We start from the raw sequence: 17165 nt of genomic DNA on the forward strand, positions 1-17165 counted from the left end.
AATCTTCCGTGGTGGCTTCACCGGGAGAATCTCCTCAAATGCCACTCCCTAGCCCCAATCTCCTAAAAAGGGGTGAAGAATCAGCCAATCGGCTGACAGAGTATTTTGCTACCTGTGACTAGACCGAATCATTTATTCGAAGGGGCACTGGAATAGGACACAGCGCCGCAGCATCCCCCTGCCAGGCGACAGCTCCCACACCACATCCCAGCACAAGCAGCCATACTCTGCATAGTCCCCGTACATCCCTGATGCTTCACTTGCTACACTTAATGACCTGACAGACCGCTGCAACGCAAACCCCCCCCCCCCACCCGGGTATATAATACAGGAATAGGAGGGGTGAAGAAACGGCACTACAGCCGTCAGAGTCACAGGATATACCGCCGACTCTGCTTAAGTCCCCATACACTCCAAGATCCTAGATGAGATCAGCTCCACGCCGACTGAGCAGCCATCCCTGCAAGCCTGCTACACAGCACCCCCATTAAGGCGCACTATATACACAAAGAGATTATCCACCCGGATTCTCTAACGCCCGAACCTCCACAGGAACACATCACGGGAAAAGCTACTGATGTGGGATACCCCCACCGCTAAAATATCATCAATACCCCCTGATGTTTATTAATATATATGCACCGGCCGGTACCCTGTTATTTGTTTCATGTTGTATGTCTCGTTTCTTGTAAACACTGGTTTTGTTTATTATCATATACCAATTTTGTATCTGAACGGTAATGTGTTTACATACCACAATTTTTTAAATAAAATGCTATGATTTACACTTACATTGTGTCCCTAATTTTGCCGACCATCTAACCTTCTTTTAAATTCTGACCTCTGTGCAGAATATCTTTTATACACTCCCTAGCCCCAGCCTTGTGCATCATTGTGACCTCTGATGCCAGCAATACGGGGTGAGGCGCTCATTGTCTTTCGGAAGTAGCTCAGGGCAGATGGAGCTTTTCCCCTCGGGGAATAGTTTCAAATGTTCTGGAGCTCCGGGCGGCAATTTGAACGCTCCAAGCATTCTGCCATCTAACAAAAGAGTTCCATTGATGTTTAGAATGGACAATACGTCAGCAGTGGCGTACATAAGGAAGCAAGGGGAAACACGCAGTTGGTCCCTGCTGCGAGAAGTGGAACAGATCATGTCTTGGGCACAGAAAAATTTGTCCGACCTGTCAGAGGTCTATGTCCCCAGAGTCCAGAATGTTCAGGCAGACTTTCTCTCTCATGTGAAGTTGGACAACAACGAGTGGTCTCTCCACGAAGAGGTCTTTAAGTGGATCCTGACCCTGGGAGTCTCTTCAGAGGTCGACCTCTTTGCATCCCCCTGCAACCACAAATTACAGAGGTATTACTCGAGGTTCCGAGATCCCAAGGCCCTCTGAGTGGACACCCTCACGGACCAATGGAGGTTCCGCAGAGCCTACGTCTTCCCTCCAGTCCTGGTAATTCTTCAGTTTTTGCGAAGACTCAGGTCGGAAGCAGCAGAGGTAGTGGCAGTGATACCATTCTGGCCCAACAGGCCTTGGTTTCTTCTCCTGATGCTCCTCAGTGTCCTGATTCCTCTACCCCTCAGGCCAGATCTGTTATCCCAGGGCTCCACGTTACATCCATGTCCAGCTCGGCTGCAACTGAAGGCCTGGTTTTTGAGAGGGGAAGGCTACAGGCCCTAGGCTGCCCTGAAGAAGCCATCCCCACGATGTTAAGCACTAGGTGGAACTCGACTAACAAAGTCTAAGAGAGGATCTGGTCCAGGTTCTCCTCGCATATGGCTGCTAGACCCAATCCTCATTACTCCCCAGAGGTCCAGGATGCTTTGAGCTTCCTGAAATCAGGTCTAGACCTGCCGCTATCCATCAGTTCCCTCAGGGTTCAAGTGTCGGCCATTTCAGCTTTTACTGGGATCCCCTGGTCCAATCACTGCCTTGTCCGACAATTCTTTAAAGGAGCAGTAAGGCTCAGGCTCCAGAAGAGGCCAAGATTCCCCAATGCGATCTTCCGCTAGTCCTCAATTTCCTCTCACAACAGATTCATGAACCAGCTGAGCCTCTTACAGTTAAGGATCTTACTCTTGTGACTGTCTTCCTAGTAGCCATTACTTCAGCTAAGAGGGTCTCCGAGCTTGGGACCTTGGGTGCAAAGGAACCCTATGTTGGAGGTAAGACCAAAGGTTACTTCAGTATTTCATGAAAATCCAGAAATAGTCCTGCCTACCTTTAGGCAGGATGAAGGCTCCTCTGTCCATCCACTCGATGTTGGCAATTGTCTCAATCGGTACTTAGAGGCTACGGCTCCCTTTCGGCAATCCAAGTACTTGTTCATCTCATTCAGTGGGAAGAATAAAGGACTGCATGCTTCTTCAAGATCTATCTCTTCCTGGATCACTCAGACCATCCAGTGGGCTTATAGGGCAAAGGGCTTGGTGCCTCCAGTGGCGGTTACGGCGCATTCAACTCAGAGTGTTTCCACCTCCTGGGCAGTTTCCAGACACATCGCACCTGAAGTGATCTGTAGGGCAGCATCCTGGTCTTCCATGAATACATTTTTGTCACATTATTGTGTTGAGCCAGCGGCTCTATCTTCTGTTAATTTTGGTTTACAAATCCTGTCGGTCGACAGAGTTAATTAAACTTTTGTTCAGCATCTGCCCACCCTGGTGTGTACAGCGAGTTATTTCCTAATACGTATGCTGCCATGGAGTCCATCAGGAAAGGAAAATGACGGTAGTTATTTGATAACAGTTTTCCAGTTTTTTTTTCAAAATTGTCACTCTTTTATTGTTTATAGCGCAAAAAATAACAGGTGATCAAATACCACCAAAAGAAAGCTCTATTTGTGGGAAAAAAAGGACATCAATTTTATTTGGGCACAGCGTCGCACGACCCTGCAATTGTCTGTTAAAGTAACACAGTGCCGAATCGCAAAAGAGGGCCTGGTCATTAAGGGGGAAAATCCTTCCGCTCTTAAAGTGGTTAAAGTATATTCAAAGCCAAACTTTAAAAAAATTGGTTACATTAGGGAATGATTTAGGCCTCATGCACACAGGGCGTTTTTACAGCTGCTGTTAGGAGCTTCAGGTGTTTTTCTTTTTGCAGCTTAAAAACGCCCCTCCATGTTATTCTATGGCCTCATGCACACACAGACATTTTTGAGCTGTAAGTGGCATAGGCGTTTTTAAGCTGCAAGAAGAACCCACGGCCTGCGCGTTCTGAGGACCAGTGTTACAGCTGCAAAAACGCCTGACGCTGCTAAAGGCTAAATAACATTGCTTATACAGGGTTAGGCCACATTTTTTTTTTTATGTTCAAATCAATGGTTCCCTATGGGAGCCTATTGATTTGAATGGAAGGCGCATCGCAAGTCGGATCGAAGCGACTTGCGGTGCCACTTGCGCTTTGAGAATCTTGAAGGGGAACTCCACGCCAAAATGGGAAAAAAAACGGCGTGGGGTCCCCCCCAGGCCCTTCGAGTCTGGTGTGGATTTAGAGGGGAGCCCCACACGCGGGGTTCCCCCCAAATCCATACCAAACCCTTATCTGAGCATGCAGCCCGGTAGGGCAGGAAGAGGGAGGGGATGAGCGAGCAGGCCCCACCCCCCCTGGACCATACCAGGCCACATACCCTCAACATGGGGGTATTGGTGCTTTGGGGCATCTCTGCACCACCCACCCCAAAGCACCTTGCCCCCATGTTGACGAGGACAAGGGCCTCATCCCCACAACCCTGGCCGGTGGTTTTGGGGGTCTGCGGGCAGGGGGCTTCTCTGTATCTGGAAGCCCCCTTTAACAATGGTGGGCCCCCCAGATCCCAGACCCCCTCCCTATGTGAATGGGAATGGGGTACACTGTACCCCTACCCATTTACCCCATAAAAGGCAGTGTATGTAAATAACGACAGGAGACATTTTGGAAAGTTTATTAAAAATCTTCATCCGGTCTTCTCCGCTCTGGTCTTCTCCCCCTCCGCTCTTCTGGTCTTCTGCTCTTTTGCCCTCGGCTCTTCTTCTTTCTCCGGTCCTCCTCAGACAATGTCTCCGGTGATTATGCCGGTCTCCGGTCACAGATGTCATCTGTGACATAAGGGGGCGGGGTCTCCTGGTGATGTCACCGGGCGGCCACGCCCACAATGGCTATATAACAAGCTGCAGAGACCGGAGACCGGCATAATCACCGGAGACATCGTCTGAGGAGGACCAGAGAAAGAAGAAGAGCCGAGGGCAAAAGAGCAGAAGACAAGAAGAGCGGAGGGGGAGAAGACCAAAGCGGAGAAGACCGGATGAAGATTTTTAATAAACTTTCCTAAACGTCTCCTGTTGTTATTTACATACACTGCCTTTTATGGGGTGAATGGGTAGGGGTACAGTGTACCCCATACCCATTCACATAGGGAGGGGGTCCGGGATCTGGGGGCCCCCATTGTTAAAGGGGGCTTCCAGATACCGAGAAGCCCCCTTCCCGCAGACCCCCACAACCACTGGCCAGGGTTGTGGGGATGAGGCCCCTGTCCTCATCAACATGGGGGCAAGGTGCTTTGGGGTGGGGGGTGCAGAACTCCCTCTGCCCCAAAGCACCAACACCCCCCATGTTGAGGGCATGTAGCCTGGTATGGTCCAGGGGGGGTGTGGCCGCTCGCTCGTCCCCTCCCCCTTTCTGCCCTACCGGGCTGCATGCTTGGATAAGGGTCTGGCATGGATTTGGGGGGAACCCCACGCAGTTTTTTCCGGGCGTGGGGCTCCCCTCTAAATCCACACCAGACTCAAAGGGCCTTGTTTGGAACCTGGGGGGGGGGACCCCACGCTGTTTTTTTTCCACTTTGGCGTGGAGTTCCCCCTCAAGATTCTCAGAGCGCAAGTCGCACTGCAAGTCGGATCATCCTGATCCGACTTGCGATGCGCCCTCCATTTAAATCAATAGGTTCCCATATAGGCAGAAAAAACGCTGCTAAAAGCGACGTGGCCAAACGTGCAATAACGCCAATGGAAAAAGCTACTGAAAGCATGTTTTTACAGCTGCTTTTTCCCGGCATCAGAAGTAGCTTTGCAGCACGTTTTTTCTAACGCCCCGTGTGCATGAGGCCTTAATGTATCCAAAGTAGGAGAAATCCCCTTTAAAAAGGTTGTCACTGGAACATGTCCCCATTGGAAGATTTCCTTTCTATTCCTCTTCTGGTGAAAACCTAATTTGTTGGATTCTGCTTAACTTTCGGTCCCAATAACACCAAAACAAATTGAAAGGGATAAAGCTCCCCAGCAGGACACAAATTCTTAGGCTTCTCTACTCAGTACAGTACAATATACAATAACATGTTTCTGCCTGGCCACAGGTTCTCTTTAATGAACCTGAATGTGAAAGAACCGGACCTAGAATACTCTGTGCTTAGAGAGTTTATATAATGTACACAGATGTTCTTAGTCTCTTTCCGCAGCAACTCCAATCTCCTTTTTCTGCCTGCTACTTACTATTGTACTTCAATGTTACTACATCATTTTCTTTTTATATTATGTAGGTCAGATCTGTGGGCGCTTATTAGAAGCTGCAAGGCAGAAGAATTAGGTGAAGCTCTGAACATGTATATTTGTGCACCCTCAGCTACAAATTATGCGTCACTAAAGCGCTTGCATAACAAGGGGAAGCCAATTATTACAAGAATATTTTTCTAGAATTTTTAATCTGCTTTATGGTCATAAAAGGTTAGCAAATGGAAGAACACATCTTGTTTTTTTATGACCTATATTTCTGACAGCGGGGTATGCACAATAGGCACTGAATGGCATCAAGGGCAGTCCGTTCTTGCGCATGGCAGATAATAGCTATGAATGGAATATGGAACACTGACCTATGTCTTACTGCTGGGCTCCCTGATTCATTTTTTTTTTTCAAGCATCTTTACAAAAAGCTAATTTCTTACCGGAAGCTGCAGCTGTTTAAACAATTACACATGAATAGACCACAGAGTTTTCTGTTAGGTTAAAAGCATCAGCTCCATTATAGCAGCCACCAATTCATTGCTGGTTAAAGGAGCAAATAGTAAAACAGTGTTAATTTCTAAGAGCAATTTATTGTGCATTTGTTTGTGTATACTTAAAGCTGACCTTCAGCTTCCCTTCGGTCCTGTACAGTTGTACAGGCTTCTCTCCTGTACTGCAATTCCAGAGGATGGGATAAACAGCACAATCTCTGTATTTGCGGATGATACTAAACTAAGCATGCCAATATCTTCTATGCAGGATGTGGAAACCTTACAAGCAGACCTGAACAAAATAACGGGGTGGGCAACTACACGGCAGATGAGGTTTAATGTTTAAAAATGTAAAGTAATGCACTTGGGTGTCATAAATACTAATGCAACTTACTCACTAGGGGGGGAACCTCTGGATGAATCTAGGATGGAAAAGGACCTGGGGGTATTAGGGGACAACAGGCTTGGCAGTGGCATGCAATGTGAAGCCGCTGCAAGCAAAGCCAACAGAATACTGACATGTATAAAAAAGGGGATTCACTCCAGAAATAAAGAAATTATTCTCCCACTTTACAAGACTTTGGTCCGGCCACATTTGGAGTATTCCGTCCAGTTCTGGGCACCGGTCCTCAGAAAGGATGTGCTAGAACTGGAGAGAGTCCAGAGAAGGGCAACAAAAATAAATAGGGGAATGGAGGACATCAGCTATGAGGAAAGACTACAAGCATTGAACTTATTCTCTCTGGAGAAGAGACGATTGAGGGGGGATATGTAATCAATGTGCAAATACTGTACTGGCGACCCTAGCATAAGGAACAAACTTTTCAGAGAAAGGGAATACAATAAGACACGTGGCCACTCACTAAAACTAGAAGAAAAACGGTTTAATCTTAAACTACGTAAGGGGTTCTTTACTGTCAGAGCAGTAAGGATGTGGAATTCTCTTCCACAAGCAGTGGTATCAGCAGGGAGCATCGATAGTTTCAAAAACTATTAGATGCGCACCTTAAAGACCACAACATACAGGGATATACAATGTACGGTTAACAGCAAACACACACACATTATGGGTTGAACTGGATGGACTGATGTCTTTTTTCAACCTCACTAACTATGTAAATTGCACACTCTGATTTCACTGCACACTGTAACAATGTGCATTAGAAGCTACAGCAAATCAGACAGAGCCCACCTCATCATCTAGCCCAGGCATGTCCAACCTGCGGCCCAGGGGCCACATGCGGCCCGGAACCGCAGGCAATGCGGCCCACTGCCCCCTGACAATTTTTTTTTTTGCTGGGTAGGAAGGAAGTCGGCTTGGGGGCACAGCCACAGCGGCTCCCAATCAACTGTAGGCAGAGGCTGCCTCGGAAGGGATCATACTCTAGTTGTGTTAAATTAGTGCTGAGGGGGGGGGGCGCGGTAGCGTGGGAAGGGCGTGGTGGCGTTTTATTACTTATATACCTTAACTATAGTATATATTTTATATGCGGCCCGAGAAAATTTCCCTACACTCAATGTGGCCCAGAGAAGCCAAAAGGTTGGACACCCATGATCTAGCCCTTTCCTCTGCAGTCTGACTGTCCCTGGCCCACCCCTTTCATTCACCAGTTCTGTCAATCTTAAGATGGCTACACATTGTACAATTTTCCTTTAGATTTACCAAAGCCATATGATATGAGGTCAAACCTAAACACTTTCAAATTGTATGCAATCAGGCAGGCTCTTGCACCACATAGTAAGGTAAATCTAAAGGGAATTGAGCAAGAAAATTGTATAATGTGTGGCCAGCTTATTAGACTTAAGCCTATTACACACAATGAGATTATCAGACGAATGATCGTCTGTTTTTTGTGGGGTTTTTTGCATGATAGTCTCCATATCTCGTACGGCAGAATAAAAATTTGCAAGTGATGTAATTGTTTGTATTGTATTTTCAGCCAAAAACTGTAATGATTAACCACTTCAGCCCCGGAAGATTTTACCCCCTTAATGACGACGCCATTTTTTGCGATTCCCACTGTGCTGCTTTAACTGACAATTACGCGGTCCTGCAATGCAATACCCAAATACAATTCTACTTTTTGCTATAAAACATTCCCAATAAAAAAATTGAAAAAATCTATTTTTTTTATCAGTTTAGGCCAATTTGTATTCTGCTACATATTTTTGGTAAAAGAAAATCCCAAAAAGTGTGTAATAATTGGTTTGCGCAAAAGTTATAGCATTTACAAACTACTGGATAGATTTATGGACTTTTTATTTTTTTATTAGTAATGGCGGCGATCAGCAATTTTTATCGGAACTGCAACATTGCGGCGGACAAATCTGACACTAAGTGACACTTTTTGGGGACCAGTGACAATACAGTGATCAGTGCTAAATAATATGCACTGTTTCAAGCGTTTTGTTGCAAAGAGTCAACAGGGTCGCAAGAAACGTGTTGAGAAAAGAGATGCAAATTACCTGCCAAACATGAAGTTCCAGGAACCCATTATCCTCCAGCTGAAAACTGACCACCACTGAACAAGACACATATAGTAAGTTGGTTTAAACATCAGGATTAGGCCAAGAAATATCTAAAGACAGATTTTTCAAATGTTTTATGGACTGATGAGATAAGAGTTACTCTTAATGAACAAGACGGATGGACCTGTGGCTGTATCAGTAATGGGCACAGAGCTCCACTTCGAGATTTAAAGTGAAGGAAAACAGTACACCTCTCTGAACAGTGTCTTGGAGGCTGTGGTTGCTGCTGCACAAAAAGTTGATTGTCAACAGATGAAGAAACTGACAGACTCCAAGAAGGGTGGCTATATTGGTCACTGATTTCTTTTTTTGTTAAATGTCAGAAATGTTTATTTGTAAACTTTGCTTATTATTCTCACTTTACCAGATGAAAATAAACAGGTTAGATGGGAAAATTTTAGTTTTTCATTTAGTTGCATAATAATTCTGCACATTAATAGTTGGCCAATAATTGTGCACACATAGATATTCTCCTAAGAAAGCCAAAACCGTAATTTTACTCTCTTAAAGCGGAGTTCCACCCTGAAAACATTTTTTTAGATAAAAATACCCCCGGGACAGTCAGGGGTAGTGCATTTAAGCAACGATAGCCTCTGAACTGTCCCCTGTTTCACTTACCTTTTAGAAGAAATGCTTACCTTGAAAATGTCTTGTCCAGCGTTGCCATCTCTGGTGTGGGCAGCTGAAGCTGGAGCATCCTCTTCGGTGTCCTCTTCGGTGATGTCGGAGTCCCAGAATGCCCTGCACCGGAAGTGACGAGCAGGGCCGTTAGAGGCGCATTGACTCCTGGGATCGATGACGCTCATCTCCCAGGAGTCAATTCAAGCAGGAAGTGACGTCGGCGGCTGTGTCCGCAGCGGGAGGAAGAGGAAGGAAGGTAAGTATATATTCTTTAAAAACAAGGTAAGTGAATCAAAAAAACTATTTTAATTATCCAATTCTTTTTCAGGTAATTTAGAGTAAGCGGATGGGGAAAACTTCTTTTTGAGGGTGGAACTCCGCTTTAAATATTCAGGTTTGAGGTTTAAAGCGGAGTTCCGGGCTCAAAAACAACTTTGGCCCATCGGTTTGCTGTAAACCCCCAAAAAAACAAATGGATACTCCCGATTTTTTTTTCTTTACTTACCTTGTTTTTGAAGAAAGTATACTTATCTTCCTTCTACTTCCTCCCTCTTCGACCGCGGCCCACGCCGTCACTTCCTGCTTGCGATGACTCCTGAGAGCTGAACATCATCGTTCTCAGGAGTCAATGCACCTGCACCGGCCCCGCTCGTCAGTTCCGGTGCAGGTGCGTCATTCCCTGCTAAACAGCCTCTGGGCATGCCCAGAAGCTGTGCAGGGATGACGTGCCTGCCCTTGAAGTGACAAGCGTGGTCAGTGCAGGGCATTCTGGGACGAAGAGGACACGGAAGAGGACGCAGAAGAGGACGCGCTGGCTTCAGCTGCCCACACCTGAGATGGCAGCGCTGGAGAAGAAATTTTAAAGATAAGTATTTCTTCTAAAAGGTAAGTGCGACCTGGGACAGTTCAGAGGCTATCCATTATGAAATGTACTAGCCCTGACTGTCCCGGGGGTATTTTTATTGAAAAAACATTTCCGAGGCCGGAACTCCACTTTAATAACATTTTGGAATGACCGAGAGCACTGTAGTTGTTCAATAATGAAATGAATCCTCAAAAATACAACTTGCCTAATAATTGTGAACAAAGTGTAAGGTTATACCCGTTCTCGTCGAACTTCATTGAGTGACCAGGTATCCTCTTGAGTGACCTAAAACTAAACAGTTTCCTCGAAATGCTAGGATCTCCATTTAGATATTTACTGTATATATTGTGATTATATCTCCCCTTAGGGCTCTTGAGAGGAATACTGAGATAGAGTGCTGTGATGTTTTCAGGAAGCAGGGACATAGATAAGGGGGGGGGTATACATTTAAAAAAAAACATATTTTTTTGGCGCTGCACTAGGCTCTAATGCATTGTTATTTTAATGCTGCTGCCTGCTGTTACTCCACCTGACCACCTGGAGTGCCACCCGGGCTGTAGGCTTGGCTTGGGATGAGGGAGGCTCTGGCTGACAGTGCTCTCGTCTGTCTGCTCTGCCTCCACACCTCCTCTCTAGTCCAGACTGAGACTCCAGAGACATGTCTTGACTTGTCCAGCCACTTACAGAAGCTTCCAGGAGGACAGCAGCACTGAGAGCAGAGCGGGAGGGAGCGGGCAGCACCTATCCCGCCCACTGACACATATGATCAGCTCCTTCTCTCTTTAAGCCGGTTCAATCCTGCCTTTGGCTCTTGCTTGGGGAAGGAGCTGCCTGAGCCTGAGTCTGAGTGCTGTTAGCTCAGCTGAGCCTGCCTGCCTGCTTGCCAGTACCACGTGGAAGGATCATTCCAATTTTCTCTGAAGTGCTGCTGTGCTGTGCTGGAGTCTGGACCTTAACCTGAACTCCAGGAGGACAGGTCACCAACAATCACCAGGTGTGTCTCTCTCTGTGTGCTGTGTTCTAGATCTGAACTTCAACCATGGACAAGTTCAGGGCTGGTAAAACAGTTGGAGTTCATTTTTTTCTTCTGTTTTTCTCTTACAAAGCCAATCCTGCCATTCTGAATATAAGCACAGTCAGGATGGATTTTTTTCTTTGCTCTTGTGTTATCTATTTTATGACAAAGATTGGCACTGAAAAAAAGGAAGGAGACCTACAAATGAACAGGCTCTCTCTCCCCATGTGTGTGCTATCTGCACATTCACATAACTGGGAACATTCTGAGATTTACCCTTAGCTGTATGGAGTGCTGTGCTACTACATTTGAATGCTGCCCTGAAGGTTATTAATCCCTATTTAAATGTATGCTGCTAGCCTGCTACATTGCAGTCCTGCTGAGGAAGTTGTTGACCCATTCCATGCGATGCTAGGCCTACTGGTCTTAGCTTAAAGTGGTAGTAAACAACAAAAAATCTTCTCCCTGAAAGTTAATGGCATAATGTGCTAGTATGCATCGCATACATTATTATTATTATCACATTATTTTTATTATCACTTTATTTTTTGCATGGCTGTTTTGTTACATATTTGAATGTATTCTGTGTTAATTATCTCACAGCAGAGCAGAGTCACTGCTTATATCACCAATTAGTTGTGGTTTCAATAATGATGTTTTCCAAACGCAGTTTCGACTTTTGGATTTTATATGTGTGTGTGTGTGTGTGCGCCTCTTTCCCTTGTGTGCTCCTCAGGCTAAAACTGCAGTGCAGAATTTCTTCCTGTCATTGATTCATACTATATCTAGGTATCTGAGATTGTGGGAACTGCTGGCAAAGTTTGTTGATTGAGGTGCTGGGTGCTGAGTCTTCTATAATTGCTGTTGTGTTAGCCTGTTCGGCCCTGACTGTTCACATGTAGCAATTTGGGATTGTGGGCAGAATATCCCTGTGATTCTGCCCGCTGCCACACCCAGATTCCAATCCAAATCACACGGCAATGCTGACAAAACGCAGCACGTGTGTTTGTGTTCTATTCGTTTTTAGTGACACCAAAATGTGGTGTGGTTTTGCTGTGATTGTTGAGCGATTTATCACACAAGGATCCAAAACTACACCATGTTTTGGGGCCACTAAAAATGAAAGGAACACAAACACACGTGCTGAGTTTTGCCAGCATTGCAGTGTGATTTGGAATTGTAGGCAGAATCACGGGGATACTGCCAGCCCAAGATCCCAAATCACTACATGTGAACAGGGCCTTATTGACATTGACTAAGGCTGGGCTGAGTCTTCCATTGGTGTTGTGATACGGTTGTGTTTCCCGGGTTCGCTGCATTCTAAGTATCTTTTTTTTTTCTGTATGTATGGACTCTGCGGTGTCTGCAAAGTACCACTTCTCTTGTCCTGTATGCTTGTTTAACAAAAAATCAGTGTGTGCTTTGCTGCTTCCTTCCACAAGATGGTGCCCTTTGCATCTGCCCAGTAAAGATCCCAAATTGCTACATATGAAAAGTCAGGACCTAACAGGCTAACACAATAGCAATTATGGAGGCCCCGGCCTCAATGTATTTTATAGGTACAAGGAAGCCCAGATTTTGTTTAACCTTGTCTCTTAGACCCTCCTACTCTAATGTTTTGCCACACCCAGTTATTTGCTGCGGCACGCTAAGCGCCCTGCAAGTCACTTCCTCCCTGTCATGTCCCTCATTCTCGGAAGCTCGGAAGTTGTGAGGTATGTTCTGTATGTATGAACAATGCACAGTGCCGCTTCTCTTGTCTGGTATGCCAGGTTAACAAAATAATCAGTGAATGCTTCCTTCCAGAAGATGGTGCCCTTGCACCTGCCCAGTAAGATTGGCTACTACAGTGCCCCACCCTGTGGGCAGTCCAATGGCTGAGGGGGGGGGGACACAATAGCACAGCTGGGGAGATCGCTGTACTAACACAGCAAATTTTAGTACAGTTATTTGTCAGTTTTTTCCTTCAGCCAGTACCCAACTTTAGGCTGGACAATAGGCAATCAAACTGGGCAATGTTCATAAGAACTGGAAGAAGGCAAAACGGAAATCAGGCTCAATTTTAAAGAGGATCAGAGAAAATAGAATCAAGAATGTGATTGCTTACCTTGAGCAACACATCGTTTTTTTCCCTTTTTCCAGCTTTTTTTTAATTTGGCGCAATTTATTTTTATTTTTTTAAGACTTTTACTTAGTACCTACTGCTGAATCCCCCCCCCCCCCACAGAACAAAAATGTATCTATGCAGGCCCGGATTGGGTAATCGGGAGCACCGGGAGAATTCCCGGTGGGCTGGTCGATTTGGGGAGCAGGCAGGGCCGATGTACTGCCGAAAGTTACAAGCATCATCTGCCCTGGACGTGTCCATATCTGTGATGAAGGGGGGGGGCGCACTGGGAGCTTCTGCCTTCTCCTGCCTGACAAGGGTGAATGTCATTCTCCCTCCTGTCACTGTATAATGTATGATCCCTGGACTTGTCCGTTCCATCCACTTCACCTCTGCCTTATCTCTCCTTCAGCTGTTTATCACTCTACTCCTTACAAGCTCCCCTCCCCCTGTCAGCTTGTTCTTCGGCCAGGTCACTTGAATCTTCCTTGTTGGTCACTTTCACTTTGTCCGTCTCTTTACCTTCCCTGCACAATAGTAAGTCAGCACTGAGTCTTCTGCTCCTCTCTCCTGTTCACATTAACCCTTCACCTTCTTCTTTCAGCCGTCCCCTCCATAAATCTGCACTGCATGTCCTGCAGCCTCTGGTCCCAACTCTGGGCTATCCAAGCAGCCATTTAGCTGACCCTGTCCTGTCCTAAAATGCAGCATTAGCACTTTCTCTACAGTCCTTCACTCTGCTCTTCATTAACACATGTTCTTATTACCCAGACCTGCCCTCCCCCCCCCTATCCCTATCCCCCCCTATACCTATCCCCCTATATCTATCCCTCCTATACCTATCCCCCCCCTATCCCTATCCCCCCCCATACCTACCCCCGCTATACTTACCCCCCCCTATACCTATACCTAATAACCTGTGCACTGCGATTTGGTCACAGTGTGATTGTTGTGCGTTTTACCTGGATTTAGGTGGACTTCTATTGAATTTCTATTACAAAGTGCGTTTTCATGAAAGTACATCAAAGTCCTGCATGTTGCATCTTTGATGCGGTTTCAGAAAACACACTGTGTAATGGAATTCAATAGAAGTGCACCTAAATCCAGGTAAAACGCACACACAATCACACTGTGACCAAACCGCAGCGCACCGTTGTGACCCCACTATAAGGCGAGGTTCACACCTTTGAATGTCAGTCACAAGATTGTGGCTTTCCTGACACACACACACAGAAACAAATCATCCATTAGGAGAAGTGGGACAGTGCCATTTATTGGTAATGGCACCCCACACATCTGCTATCACATGCACCAAACCACATGGTGTCTCAAAAGTGAAACATCTGGGGTCTGTTTAGAGCCCTGATATTTCATAAAAGCCCCCCAACAGGGCAGTTAAAAATGTAAAAAGTATATATATATACACTGTACATATAAGTTCTAAAACAATATAAATAATGTAAAACATTTGTAAAAAATAAATAATTAAGGGCTTGTTCACACGTGTTTTGGTCTTTGAAAAGCAACCATCATGCAGATTGCTCTTCAGAGAGCATTTGACAGGAGGTAAGGAGCCGTTGTATCGTCTCCCTACTGCCTGAAACAAACCTTCTACCATTATTAGCCTTATCTATAGATGGGGTGGGGGGGGGGCACAGCTTGCCATGTTTGCCCTGGGCACTGAATGACCTTGTCTCGGCACTGGGTGCAGGGGGTCCGGCCGCACCGGGCGCAACATCTGGGGGGGTGTCATGTACTGTAGCATGACAGTGAAGGCAGTTTTATTCCAGGACAAAGCAGTGTCTCAAAATTAAACGCACGCTGTGTGATTCCTGAACTGGTTGCTATCCACCTGGCATCTAGCAACCAGTGACATCAGGCAGACACAGGCAGAGGCCCAGCATTCATAGCGGAAGAGGGTTTAAATTCCTCCTCCTCCGCGCCAAGAAAGTAGCTCCACCCACCTCCTCATCGCTGCAGGTAAGTGGATTGTTCATGTTGTCCTCGCTGTGGCTCTGCTCTTCTTCCTGCTAAAAATCACTGCCATGCCACAGTTTAGGATTGTCTTCTCATGAGCTTTGCATTACTCAATATTCCCCAGGATCTCACCAGAAGGAGATGACGTCCTCCTTGATTAGCTACCTCTGGAGGAAGCTGGGGGAAAGATAAGTAAATTGGCTAATTTTTTTTTTTTTTCCCCTACAGGTATTTAGGGGATATATATATTTTTTTTTTTGCAGTTTTAACTAGCATTTTATGGAGGGTGAGGTGAAGGATGGCATTGAATAAGGAGATATTGCCCCTGAGTTGCAAGGTCCTCTTGTTGCCATCATTCATTTTGGTGTTCCTGAGACAACTGCACAGTACAGGAACAAGTAACAAGAAGCATGCGTTCAATGTGGGAGCTTGCATGAATCTTAGATTTTTGCATAATTCTTAGAAATACATAAAATTCAGATTAAGGTGAAGTAAATTAATTTCTGACTGTAGCACAGTTGCAGGGTTTGGTAGTTTACTGAAGCAAAATAGGAAAAAAGCCTCCAATGGACGCTGCTTAGGTGCTTTTGAGGTCCTTGAACAAATGCACATACACCATACATGACCGAATGTAACCGTCACCTTTCACCAAACTGAATCTGTGGATTCTACATCGTTGCATGTCTGTGTATTTCTCTAGAAATTTGTACAGGGTAGAGGTTTTATTTGAGCTATAGCCGGAGAACAGATACAAAAGTTCCCCACTTTAGATCACTGCAATGTTTAATCTCATTTTTAATACTAAGCTAAAACTTGGAATAGGCTGCTTTGGCAGCACTAGGAATTAGTGATCGACCGATATAGTTTTTTTATTGCCGATACCGATATTTTGGCCATTGAATATCGGCTTTGGCCGATATTTTCGTACATTTAAAAAAAACTATGTGGCAAATGAGGTTTAATGTTGATAAATGTAAAGTTATGCACTTGGGGGCTAAGAATATGCATGCATAATACATACTAGGGGGGGAAGGATCTGGGGTAATCCATGGCGGAGAAGGCTACTACTGTATTTGCACTGAATTGCAAATTTTGATATTTTTTGAAAAATACAATGAATTACAAGGCTGTAGAGAACAGTGCGCTATTGCAAACTTATATTCTGAGGTTTTAATTACATTATTTTTAATATAGTCAGTCGTGAACTAAAGTGGGCCGGTCTAAGGCATGAAACTCAGGGCTGAAAATTAGCCCTGTATCTATGACCCTGTCAGGAATTACAGCACCCTGCCAGCCCCTTTCCACCAGCAATGATCTGCCTTCATTGCAGAGAGGGAGGTTAGGAGGAACCAGGGACGGCAAAGTATAAGTAGATTAAATGTCAGCTTTTATTTGTGACACAAACAAATATAATGTATATTTCAAAAACGTGAAACATCTGAACAGATCAAGATTGATTTCTGTCTTACTAAAGCAAATTGAAGCTTTTATGTATCTCCAGCAGTTTGAGGTAATGATCTTTTTCATAGCTCACAGCATATTGCATTCTGTAGTCTGAAGTTGCTTATTGGCCGTAAAAATGACCCTGTCAGGTTTGCAAAAAAATCCATATGAAATGTCCCTGCTGTAGAAGAAGATTCTACTAACCTCCCTGGTGTTCCAGATCTCCTACCTTTCCGTAGTTACAATGTTGCAGCCTCTGTAACCCTCTTCGGCATTCTACACTTCCAGGAGCACTGAATGCCTGTGCTCCCACTACGTAACGCTATTCCATCCACCGACCCCTACAATACTACAGGCCACTGGAGTGACATAGGATCAAAGGATAAAACCACAGCATGCTGCGGGAGACACAGCCATCTGACACTCTTGGCATTGTTGAATGACAAAGATTCCTACAGAAACTGCAGTGCTGGATTAGAGAGCAGGTAGGGGACCCAGGCCCCAGAGCGATGAAAACAGCAATGATTCTATTGAAGAGACAATTCATTTAGATTTATTTTGTTAATTGACAGGGTTATTTCAAAGGAAACCAGTTATGAGAGGTACTGTATATGGAGGCTTCCATTGCTAAAGCTGTT

This window comes from Pelophylax lessonae (assembly GCF_965119305.1).
Source record: "Pelophylax lessonae genome assembly, chromosome: 3".
Lineage (NCBI taxonomy): Eukaryota > Metazoa > Chordata > Amphibia > Anura > Ranidae > Pelophylax > Pelophylax lessonae.